This window comes from Tympanuchus pallidicinctus, unplaced genomic scaffold (assembly GCF_026119805.1).
Source record: "Tympanuchus pallidicinctus isolate F22 unplaced genomic scaffold, pur_lepc_1.0 scaffold5, whole genome shotgun sequence".
NCBI classification, from domain to species: domain Eukaryota; kingdom Metazoa; phylum Chordata; class Aves; order Galliformes; family Phasianidae; genus Tympanuchus; species Tympanuchus pallidicinctus.
The window spans coordinates 19,855,997-19,868,340 of record NW_026294769.1 but is presented as its reverse complement, the minus strand read 5'-3'; the positions used below and the strand labels follow the sequence as shown (position 1 = coordinate 19,868,340).

The 12,344-nt window shown below is 39.3% G+C and overlaps 1 long non-coding RNA gene across 1 annotated transcript in view; it reads left to right on the top strand.

The window, feature by feature from the left end:
- Nucleotides 1–9,779, top strand: part of LOC128091384 (uncharacterized) — a 63,264-nt gene extending 53,485 nt beyond the window's left edge. The window contains exon 4 of the long non-coding RNA XR_008211379.1: nucleotides 8,381–9,779. This is a non-coding gene — a long non-coding RNA (uncharacterized LOC128091384). The remainder of the gene's footprint in view (nucleotides 1–8,380) is intronic.
- Nucleotides 9,780–12,344: the final 2,565 nt, after the last annotated feature.

The window sequence follows — 12,344 nt, the reverse complement described above, 5'->3', positions numbered from 1 at the left end:
TGCTGGAGATGTGCAGAGCCAGTCCCAGCTGTTTTGCTGTACATTCCTGCTCCTAATGGTGTCTACAACTAATGCAGGCACAGCCACCATAGCTGCACAGCTCGTCCCAGAGCAGACTGTATGTGCACATGTATATGGATCTCTGTTATGTAGACATGTGTGCGTGTGCACATGTGTGTGCGCGTGTAATTCATCATTTTTGTGTGATACACCAAAAATAATGTATGAGCTCCCTCTGCTGCTTTATACAAAGAAATTAATCAAGAAAATTGCTTGCAAAGCTGAGAGCGTTTTATTCATATCTTGCTGATAAAGCTGTATGTGCAAGTAGTACTAAAAATAATAGCATATTATGCTTGCAAAGCACTTGTCCAAACATTAAACAATTAAATAAACAAAAGATTCTGTGTTGGCTTCATTGCTTCATAACTCCAAGTATACATATTGTTATTGAATGAAAGGTGTCAATATTTTGGGCAAAATACTTGAATTTCTGACTTCCGAGGAGACATGATTAAAAGGTGATGATCTATCGAGAGGTAAAATATATACAGTATTAAATGCAACCAGGTCTTTTTTTCTTCCTAACGAGAAAAAATCTTTTTAAAACGTGTAATGGTGATACATTATTGAGTGTTAATAGTTTTTGGATGTCCTTTCCATTTTGTTAAATGAGCCTTATGTAGTTAAACAATGTGACATAAGAAACTTCTTGAAGTTTATCTGAACTTGTATGACTCCTAGCAAGAAAAATCAGATAAATTTGGTGATGAAAACAAAGCCTTGCTAAAGAATGTGCTTCTAAAGGCTTAAAAAAAGATCTAGCATGTATTGTAATATTTTCTTCCTTGTATTCTCTTCATAATCCCATTGCTGTTAGAAATGGTTCACGAGAGGGATCTGAAATATCTTATCATTTTCTATATTGGAAAGTGTAATTTTGATAAATTGACTTGCAAACAAGTTATTTCCTGAAGGGACAAAATGAAAAGGGTAGTTCTATGAATATTTTTAGAGAAATGCTCCAATTAGAGCTGGATGAAAAAGTTGCAGCCAATTTTTCACCCTGAAAAATACAGATTTAGTTAAACGGGAAAAGTGATGCATTTCTATCAATTCATCGGATTGGTTTGAATGACTTCTGAAAGATTTTTTTGACATTTTGAATTACAGAATAATAGACTGAAGGTACCCCTTGAGTCCTCTGATCCCAATCTAAATTAAAGTGTCTCAGTGTTGCTTAAGTGGATGCTTTTCTCCAAAAATGTATTTCATTAAAAAAAAAAAAAAAGAAAAAAGATATGTAGAAAAACCTCCCAGAGAAGATGGATGTTTCAAGTCACAGCAGACAGAATCTGACACAAAGCAATGCTTGCCTTTGCCTTTCATTTTGCAGAGAATTCAAAAAATATTTAACCAAAAAATAAACCAAAACAAAATTATTGTCAGAGCTGTCAAGGAACAATCAGGCATATGTGCAAGGCTACTTGAAGTCTTGACCTGAGCTGAGAGTGAGAGACAGTGAGAAACCAGTGAGACAGCGAGAGATGTCTGATGGCACCAAACACGTGGGCTGCACCAAACCCCCATTTGAGCTTGTTACATATCAATGCTTGTGTGAAACTGCACAAACTGGAAAAGGGGATAAATTTCAGCAGTGTCAAGTTCTATTCAGAAAATCTTCATTATTTTGACTACTTTGGCACTTTGACTTTTTCCCCTGCCTTTTGGGCTGTTGTCTGTTTATGTTTCTCACAATGCATTTGTTTAACAATTATTAGCTGCTTTGTCCATGTATGGACCAAGTGGGACCGTTACCTTTTCCCACCATGTACTTTCACCTCATATACTCCAGCTGTCCCACAACAGATATATAACTGAAAGACAGTTCACTGCATCCTCTTCAAGTGTTTGTCTTTATCTGGTTTGTCATAATTTTTAAACATCTGTAACTTGTTTCTCTATGTGCATACAAAACATAGACAATTGATACTAAATCAGACTAACAATCTAGCTATTTGTATTTTCTCCATGACTTGTATTTTCTTATTTGTATTTGCTGATGACTTGGCAAAGACAGGTGGCATTTGAGATTTTTTTTAATTTTTTTTTTTAATTAAGTCTTGCTCCAGTGGGACTACCAGAAAGCTGTCCTGATTAAGAGCTGAGCTGTGATTTTGACATCTGCTATGTAATAAGTACAATATAATACAACAGAGTTCTTTTCTGTGCCTTGGTTGCTGTGTAATGTTACTGTCCTGCCTTGCACCACACGTATTAAGCAGGCAGCATTGAAAATTGGTTCACTCTTCATAAAAAAATGTGTTTGAGTAAACCCTCCTTATTTGTCCATGTTTACCAGCCCTTTGTGCCACAGCAATCTCTCTGTGAACATTTCTGATACTTCAGCCTCTATTCTGCTTCCATTACTGCACCAAATTTGGGTCTAATAAACACACTATTCAGTGGTGTAGCTATAATTATCCAATCTGCAGGCTTTGCACATATAGGAGCTGATGAATCAGATATTCTAACATAGGGCCTGATGTCTCTTCTGGCAACTTCACCACCTCAGTAGTTTGTGTTTTTCAGTTTTAAATTGGTAACATTAAATGTCTTTAATAGCTTATTACTGGAATCCTTTACACGACAGAGATGTGGTGAATACAAATAGAGTACTTGACAAATCAGAGGCTGTGATGGTTGGCAGATCCCATTGGCAATTTAGTAATGTGCTCGGGATCACAGATATTAGATTTGGAAAACATGCATTAGGTGAAATCCTGGCTACAATGAAGTTAATGACAGAACTTCTGTTGACTGCAAAGGGGCCAGCTGCATTAACACTGTTGTATTTTTCCACCATCCAGTATTGATCATAGCAGTCCAGTCTGTGTGCAGTTTTGTAGGAAGCTCCCTGAATCCAGGCAATGAGGCTTGGGAGGAAAGTATGTAACTACGAGCTTTATTGATTGCTGTATTCACTTACCACTGGCCAAACTCCCATGGCCCTGCCTCTGTGCTTATTCAGAATTTACAGAGAAGTTTCTTCCTGTTTTGTAATTCTGGTCAGGAATCCAGAAGAATGTGCTTAGGACATTTCTAAGCACAACCTAAATTGGATCAAGGATCTCGTAAGATCCAGAATGACTTCCACTGATCTTCTAAGACATTTCCAGCAAGCAAAGTAGGCTTATTTAAGGTTGTGTGTGGGATCAATAGGCTCCTTCTAAAACCTTGAATTGGAATATCTTCCATTGCCCCCAGAAATACAAATTAACCTCTAAAGGAGCAATGGATTATTCCTCCTGAAATAAGGAGGCAATGATTGATGGAGACTGTCCTGCTGAATGGAAACTGGAGACCAGTCTACAGTCACAAGCCCTTGAGGAGGAAAGCTACCAACAGCTTCAAAATCTTCCCTTGCATGTTACCTGTGCACTAACGCTTTCCGCTGATAAAATCCTGAGGAACGTGTATAATTTCAAGTCCTTCCACTGTCTTTCAAACAGTAACTAAAAACAAAAAAATCCAAGGTGATAATTGCCTCAATAGAAACCTTTCAAAGCCAAGTGTAAATGAATGCTGTGAATTACACACTTTTTCCCCCATGTGTCTCACAGACCTGAACTCTGAGGATCAATCAGTTGCACACAGGAGTCATGACCCTGCTCTCATTGCACTAAGGAACTGTTGTCTCACTGCATGCTCTGACCTTCAGTGTGAACCTGGTAATATTACTACTTGTGGGTCTATCAACAACAAGCCCTCTGTGGTCCCAATGTGCTTAAGAAAACTTAATTCCTCTTGTTCCAAATGTAGAAATCTCTTTTGTGCCAATTACCCTTTGACACTGCTATTTAAACCTTCTTTTCCACACACTTGTCCCATAAACACTGCTCCCTTCACAAGGAAAGTGGTTAGCAATAGCCATGAAAGCTAGTGCAAAAATGTTTTCTCTTGACTTTTCCATTTTTGAATGACCACTAAATGCATGTCACTGCCTTTTAGAAAGCTGCACACAGTGGCTGGATAGCTGACTTCTTCATGGCTTAATCTACAACTGTCTTGTAGGCTTACAAGACAGGTTGTAAATGCTTTATTGTCCCCATGGTAGCATTAGATCTTCCTATGAATCTATGGGTGAAATCAGATTCCTAGAAATCACTGTTCAAGAATGTCTTGCTATTGACTGCCTCAGTGTTTAGTGGCAGTCTCAGAGAAACCCCCACTCTGTCTACACTAATCTTGGAAATACACATTTCAGTTATTCCTACATTTGCAAGCTGAAATCCCATCCACCAAAAAGGAGATGATGCCTTGCCAAAACAGTGTTCAGACATAGCAGCAGCAGCATTATTAACATCAGCGTTGTTCTGTTTGCTAATTCTGCAGGAGCACTGGGGCAATGCACATATGTCTGTTAACAGCCATTTGCCGGTGAACTATCCATTGGGGGCCAGAAAATAGAAATCTGGTCTGGAGCACACTGGAGCATGAGAGGATACTTGGCCTTCTCCACTCCAGTTCTGCACTTTGTCTACTGCTCTGTTCTCTTATTGAGCAAATAAATAAATTGGCCATTGCTTCCTATTGTAAGGTCCTGGTGACTGCTCTGTCTGAGTGGCAGGCTGCCCCACCAGCAGGCAGCTGAGTGGCACAGTTTAGGCTGTTTGTCTGCAAAGTGAGCAGGCTGGTGGCCCTAGGACGTAGGAACTGTGAGGGAGCTGAAGGGAAATAAACATAATTGATGATAGCTGATAGCTTCACAGCCTGGAGGCCTTTCACAGGATCATCCAAGGCACAAATGCCACTTCTGGTTCTTCAAAAAGGCAGAATTAGCTTAAAATGGATAGAAACTGACATTGTACGGGGTAGTTGAGGGAGACTGAGCTCTGTTGCTGGCTCCTGTGCTTCTCTGGGGCTGCAAGGATTTCTCTACCTCCTTCTTAGCCATGATTTCTGCACTTTGCTACAACTCTCCAGGTTACAAAGAGATCTTCAGGGCACAACCTCTGCCTCCTGGCTCATGCTCAGCATAGCTCTCATTGAGGCGCTCCAGCAGCAAAGAGCCCATGGCTGTGCCTTGGCTGTGTCTGCAATATGGAGCAAACTGGGGTCTCATTTTGTGCTTGAGGCAGCCACCCTGCAAACGAGTGGCCCTGTTCATCTCACCTCTTCTGTGGTCTGAATGGCAGTGGGGTTCCTTTCTGGATCGATGCAGGCATAGAGAGGGGAGAGCTGCTGTAGTTAAGAACATGCTGTGACCAGCTGATCTGGCCTAAAGCTTTCTGCTCTAGAAAAAAAACAAAAACAAAAACAAAAACCAACATTCACTGTCTACTTTTTCTTTTCCTCTGGCCATTCTGCAAGAATTTATGTTTTTGCTTTCTAACTGAAAGTTAGCATTCTGAGTACTAGCAGCCTGCCAAAGCCACCCCCCCTCACTGCAGAGGGTACAGGCTGGAGTGGATGGATGTGGGTGAAGGGCTGTAGGACTGTGTTCACTTTTCAGGGTTGCCTGGTTCTCTTTCCCTGGGTGTTTCAACCACATCCCATGGACTTGCTCAAATAAGCAACAGTAAATTTCTTTCCCTCGTGAAACGTGAATTTTCTTCACTGAAATGTGTATTTCACATGGCACTGGTGAACCCATACACCAAATTTACTGCTACATAGCTGTTATAGGCACCCAGCAAGAAGGGTGGTTTTTATCTACACACCCTAAGTATCACAGGTGGCAATATTTGCCATCTAACCAGAAACAAAGAATGAGAAATCCCCACCCACAAAGAATTACATGTACAGTGAAAAGAGCAGGTATACAGCCTATCCACCCTAATGGTATGGAGTTCTTTTTTCTATGCCAAATAATGACAGTTAAGTTTCAACGGTCTTTGATATCTCTGTTTCTATCATTTAAATTTCAAAGGACTCACTTGAGTTGTCTGTTACTAAGTTAGAAGTTATAGTGTTTTAGTTTGAGTAGTTTTGTTAATTTTAGGTGAAAAATGACTTCTTATTCTCCCATGATTAGTGCCTTGGTAGTCACATTCTGAACAGCTTGCTCTCTGCTGGCTCATTTCGAACACTTATTTCCAGTGCTGGGTGGGCTTCTGGGTCAAAGCCTACAGAGCTGTGTGTGAATCAGTAGAGAATCAAAGATGATGTTTGTTGTGTTTTTTTTTTTTCTCTATATATCTCTGCTCTGCTTTATATCTGGAAAATCAAATATAACAGTTTAATCAAAAAGGAAGTGTGAAACAATATAAAAAATACTGTCTAGCTTTTGCACAAATAAAGAATAAATGAAATAGAAGCATATTCATCAAAATCCAAGTCAGCACTGAAATAAAGTTGGCCCCTGTTGGTATATGCAGCATAAAGGGGGAAAAAATAAGTGGGGAGTAAAGCACTTATTAAAAAGATATATATGTATTTTTTTTTGTGAAATAACTATTTCAGAATATAATAGCAGTAATGCACTCTGTGTATAAATGTTATGGAGGGACAACTTAGGGTTTAAAAGAGGTATTTTTCTTTCTCTGTAAAGAGGACAGCTTTTGCTAGAATTTAGGAGTGGGACTTAAGCCCGGATAATTTTGGGGGGCTGAATTATTAGCATCCAATGTGGCCAACAGCAACAGGGCAGATGGACACTTTAAGGGCCTGGCAAGACAGCAGGCCACTCTTGGTAATAAAGAGATGTAAAAGGACCGGGAATCCACCCAGGGGACTGGGAATCCACCCAGGGGCTCCAAGCCAACAACCTTAAATAAATCTCCAGGCAGAAGGAGCATTGGAAACATTAAAAAAAGAAAGAAAGAAAAAAAAAAGAGCAAGGCAACGTAGACCGCTAAGGGACAATCAGCAGAAGCATTCACTCTGAAGTGTCTAAAGGAAACCATTGCCTATTTTTTTATTCTATTGTTTTTCTCTGTCGCTCTTTTTCTTAGCTTAGGTTTGGGTAAAAGCTATTCAGGAGTCTTCCCTGGAATAACTACAGTGCTTGGCACTGCAGCCTGGCAGTGAGTCAGTGTGCCCTACAGAGGGTCCCTAAGAGGTGACCTGATTCTTACTCAGATCAGCTGCCTCTCCCTTAGTTACATTGCACCTCCATCATACAGAGTTCTCATATTCTAAATTCCCATTGTGCCAGACAGCATCTACGGAGGTTAAAAAACATTTGAATTCCTCACGTGAAAGAACCAATCCAAAAATAGACACACACAGGTGATGCACAGGTGATCTTTGTTATGCTGTCATTTGAAACAGAAGTTTCAAAACTGTTGGGAAAATTAAAAGACGATCTCTTCAGCTAAATTACCTCTGGATGCACATTTGGCTTTGCTTTATCATGGAGTGTCGGGGTGCTATTAAGAAGGACTCTAGGAATTTTCATTGTTTATGATTTGTACTGGTCTTGTCCTTCAGGATCAGAAGCTTTTTGGATTGGGGTGTACATTGTTTTGAATGAAAGCATGGATCCACTGAAGCTCATAAAATTCTGCCACGGTTTTATTTACGCCATCTGTGTAAAATTGCTTGAAAGAAAATGATTTCTGGACAACAGAAGAATAAGGCTGTAAAGGTTAATTCAGACTTGCTTTGCGTATTGTCCAAGAAACACACCTCAAAGAAAATTGTTACCAAAGTGCAAGGCAGGAAAGAGTAGAAGCTCATCGGTTCCTTTCACTCCTTTTCCACTAAGTTTTTATCACTACCAGATTTTATGGGGGAAAAAAAAAAAGTTCTGGAAAAAAACCTGGAACCCCAGCTTCCTCTTGGTCTTAAGGGGGAGCCTGAGGAAAGTCACAGAGCATTTCACATAAATGCTTAATAAAACCACTTTTGAGTTCCATTCGGTCGTTGGGGTTACAGAAACTCCAGTTTACTATGGCTGGGAGGAGGCCAATGAGTGGATCACATTGCCAAGTGGCAGTGGTTTTGGTACTGGTAAAGATCCGTCAAGAATTTTCAGTTCAAGTGTACTTCACGCCTTGTGAAGACTTTGCTTTTTTAATCTGGTTTTGCAATGAGGCCCCTCTTTGAATGCAATCTAACCTCTGGTGTCAAAGGTATGTGGTCTTTTCAACACAGAATGCAAAACTACCTTTCTTCATAGCGACCTTTTTATTCAGAAAGGAGAGAGATCCAAGATCTTCTGCTAAGAATGTTGTTCAGGTAAAAGTAGAGAAACAGATGCCCAAAGTACCAAGGAAAGCGGAATAAGAACCCAACCCCAGGATACTCCAAAAAGGTAAATTACTTCCTCCAAGTTCTCTTTAATCTACAACAGAGGCCATTCGCACCTACTTCCTATGATGAGTCCCCTTGCCTCTACTCTCTGTTTATTTTGTTTTGCCTTTTGTTTTGGCAGGCCTGCATATCCTGGCTGACTTTTTACCATAATCACTGGAAAGATTTGAGCTGGAGAGCAATTGTCTGCAGAATGCTGTTAGCTGGGAGATTAATCTGGATAACTTGAAGTGTCTTGACTGGAGATTTTAGAATTGGCACATTCTATTTTCAACATATAAACCTATTCTGATACTTATACAGAGACATAAAATATAGGAGGAATGTTTAATATATTTACTTTCATAGGATAGCTACATGTATCCTGAAACTGAAGCTCTTATCTTTGTTTTCTTTACTTGTTATCCAGTAATATGTAAATTATTGATTACATGCACTCAGGCTTAGCAAATCTTGCATTCGGATGTACCTTTTTAATGACTGAAATAGTGATTTTTTTAAGAGTCTGTGGGTAGTAACATTAATTGGCATTCAGAACTGAAGAACTGCTTTAACCCACCTACTAAACAAATATGTCTGTCATGATGCTGTCGTGGTTACCTTTGATGTAAAATCACATTTTTATTGAGCAAGAATGAAGGGGCAATGCTATTTGGAAGGAAGAGTTCGGGTGACAGTGACACTGATTTGTAAGATCAGGTTCTGACATATTGTTGCTGCTACTTTCACTTTCATGGAGTTGCTTAGATGCAGCTGAAATGGACTCAGAATGTGGTTTACAAAGGACTTAAGAGTGTTCCTCATCTGACTGCCAAAGAAAGAAAGCAAGGGAGAAGGGAGGATCCTCCAAGACAGTAGTGTGTTTGCTAAGAAAGAAACAGAGAAAGGTAAAGAGAATGGAAAGTTTAGATGAAGTTGGAAGAACTGCATAAACGAAGTTCCATTCAAGGTTAGAAGTGTGGTCTTCAACATCACCCCCACGCTGGCTCACAGTCAAATTAAATAATGAATGTTTTCCTTGACCTTGTGCTACTTTTGCAATGTGTTATACGATATGTTCAAAAGTTAAACTGACCCTTAATAATACTTCTCAGTTTGGTGTTATTGTTGGAGTACCACATATACCGTAATCCTCCTGGTCTCAGACAAAACTGTCAGTGTTTTCAGGGCAGGTTTCACCAAATTGTCCAAAGAAAGCTTGTGAACAGAGACTCATTTCAGAACAGTACTACACATTCTCAATGCTTGCTGAAATAGTAGCTGAAATGGCTTGGAAAGATCACTGCAGTGGTGTGTGGAGGTATGTCATCACTGCTTATTTTCGTCCGCTTGGAAATCCAATGAGATCACTGAGAAGCAGCAAGAAAGGAGTGACACTGTTCAGTGGGAAACAATGGACTTGAATTCCTTCAGGTAAAGAGGAAAACGTGCATGTTTTGCTCTTGGAATCAGCTAGTTCATATTCTGCTCCCAGCAAACAGGAATAGGCCGACACTATGAAAGACCTGCAACTGTGAGCTCAGAAGTCTTTTAGGTCAACATAAATAGAACCTGTCTATGCTTTTAGTTATGAACATAAATACATTTTTTATAATTTCATAAATACTATAATGAACCAAATCAATGCTCTAGCCAGGTTATGACCATTTTTAAAGAAAAAGATTGTTGTGATCAAAAGGGGGAGTGCAGAGATACTATGTCGTATGATAGCAAGGAAGGCCGAAGGTAAGTTTTCTACTTCCCCAGGTGCTGGGCAATGGGTAGCCTCTTGGGAAAATAGAAAGGAGAGTGAAGAAGATACTGCATTTGAGAATCTTCTTAAATTTTTCTATCATTTTCATTCGTGAAGAAAAGCAGGAATTTTCCCAGCCTCATCTGCTGGAGAGTACAAAGTATTTCTCTTAATGCAGGAGGATTGCTGTCATGCACTGCACAGTACTTTTTATTTATTTGTACTTTGCCTCCTTTCTCCAAATGAACTTGCCATCTAAACTCCAAGCAGATCTCTTGTTTTTGAAAATGCTGTGTAAAGTGTAGAATTTGGAAGAGCTCTTGAAGATACAGATAGATGTAATGAAGCATTCATGTTTCAAACAAGTAATGTTGGAGTGTGAATAGAGCACTACAGAAAAGAACAGAGAGTGAGGAGGAGGGGAGGAAAACTCAGTCTTGTCAGAAAGCCACAAGACCTTTGAATTATTACACTGAAAATTGAAACTGCTTTATCAAAATTGATGGAAGTGCCATGTAAGGTTGTTCTCCCCTGTACCTTATTTCCAAAGTTTGCTCTTTGAAATGTGTTTATCTGTAATTCAAACCTAGAGGTCTGACTCTGAGTGACCTCGAGTTATTTTTTTAAGCAGCCTCTATTTACGTGACTCTATGCACGATGACCCTTTGGGCACTGAAAGACATACTGATGTGCTTTGAAATCAAAATGAATACATCCTCCTTTCTTTCCACCCCTCTCCATATGGTACGTCCTGGAAATTTGTCTTTTCTTTAAGTCTAAGCAAATAGTACAGAAAAAATGACTTGTTATTGTTAGGGGAATGCATAATTCTATTGGCATAGGTACAGTACTTTGCACAGTATTAAAGTATATATGCATGTGTATACAGATTCATGCATATACTATCTATACATACTATGTTGTATGAGAACACTTCAGCAAAATCATTACAATTTGTCATATATTGTCCCCTCCACCACTATTTGAAGATGAAAGTTTTCAATATTAATGCTACAAAGTGGGTATTATGTTGATTTATGCTAATCGGTTCTATAGATGCTGTCATATTATATGGTTAAGTGATGACATGGGTGAAATATGTTGCTTCCAATATTAAAAGCCCACAAGTACTGGTGCGAAAACAGCAGGGGAGCCACCCACCTCTACAGTCTCCATGATCTCTTTGATGCAGTTGGGAGTTTGGGACTTCTTCAGGTTTCCTTTGTATTCATCTGTCCTTTATAGGTGCAGTTTACTACAGAGAGATTACAAAGGTATAAATAATGAGACATTCTTCAGTGAATGCCTTCCAGTTCATTACTGTCTGACAAGGAGAAGACCCATTAGAGTGGCCTTACACACCTATTCTGGCAACCCAACCTAGGAGAATGGCCATTCTTGCACCAAATGATAGAGTAAGAAACCCCTGTGACAGACAGCAATTTTTGTGCCATAACAGAGAGAACTACCAGTGTCCATAAGAGGTTGCCTAGCTTCTCTCTCTAGGTGAGGAGGAGTGTAGACATTGCTCAGCGACCTTTTAACATTCACAAGAGTAGGACTACTCAAAGGAACTTCAAAGGAAGTAAGAGGATAGAGAAGGGTAATGTTTAGCTTCTTCTCCTTTGAAGCATTGGCATGACAATTATTATTATTATTGATAACAGCATTTTGCTGTAAGTTGAAATTAGATGTATTGGTGTTCATGTGTAGGTACAGCCAATGACCACTGCTCTATACCTGCTATGAGTTAAGGAAAGATTGTTATTTTCAGTTCAACTCTGAAAGAGGAATTTAATGAAATGGAAATGAGTTATTTTGCATTCACCTTTTGTGTGGTTTTGTGTTTGCCATGTCACGTATCTGAGTGCATGTAAGATTTTCACAGGATGAGTACAACCTGACTGGCACAGATGACTTTCACTGACCAGAGTGTTTTGTTTGTATTTGTCTGTTTGTGTTAATTACCAGAACATGGAGAGCATGTTAGTTTCTGGTGAGTGTACAACAGAATCAGCTGACTTTCAACAAAGCAGACATAAAATGTTACTATATTTTAAAATAATCACTTAGGTCACGCTGTACTGTGGCTAAAATAACATAACCTTCACCTACCTACCTGTTGTGAAATTTAACCTCAAAGGATAGATTCTAGCTGGGTAATTTCACTTTCAAGATACTCTTGATTTATTATCTAAGCCCAGTCTGAACTCAGTTCACTGCTTTTGATCACTATATTAGTTTATCTGAAAAGCCTCTAAAACAAAAGGAACATAGACAGAACAGAAACAGAGGATACAGAGAACACAGTGATACAGGCCTTTCTTGCTAAAGAAAGTTGCCCTGAAGAAGT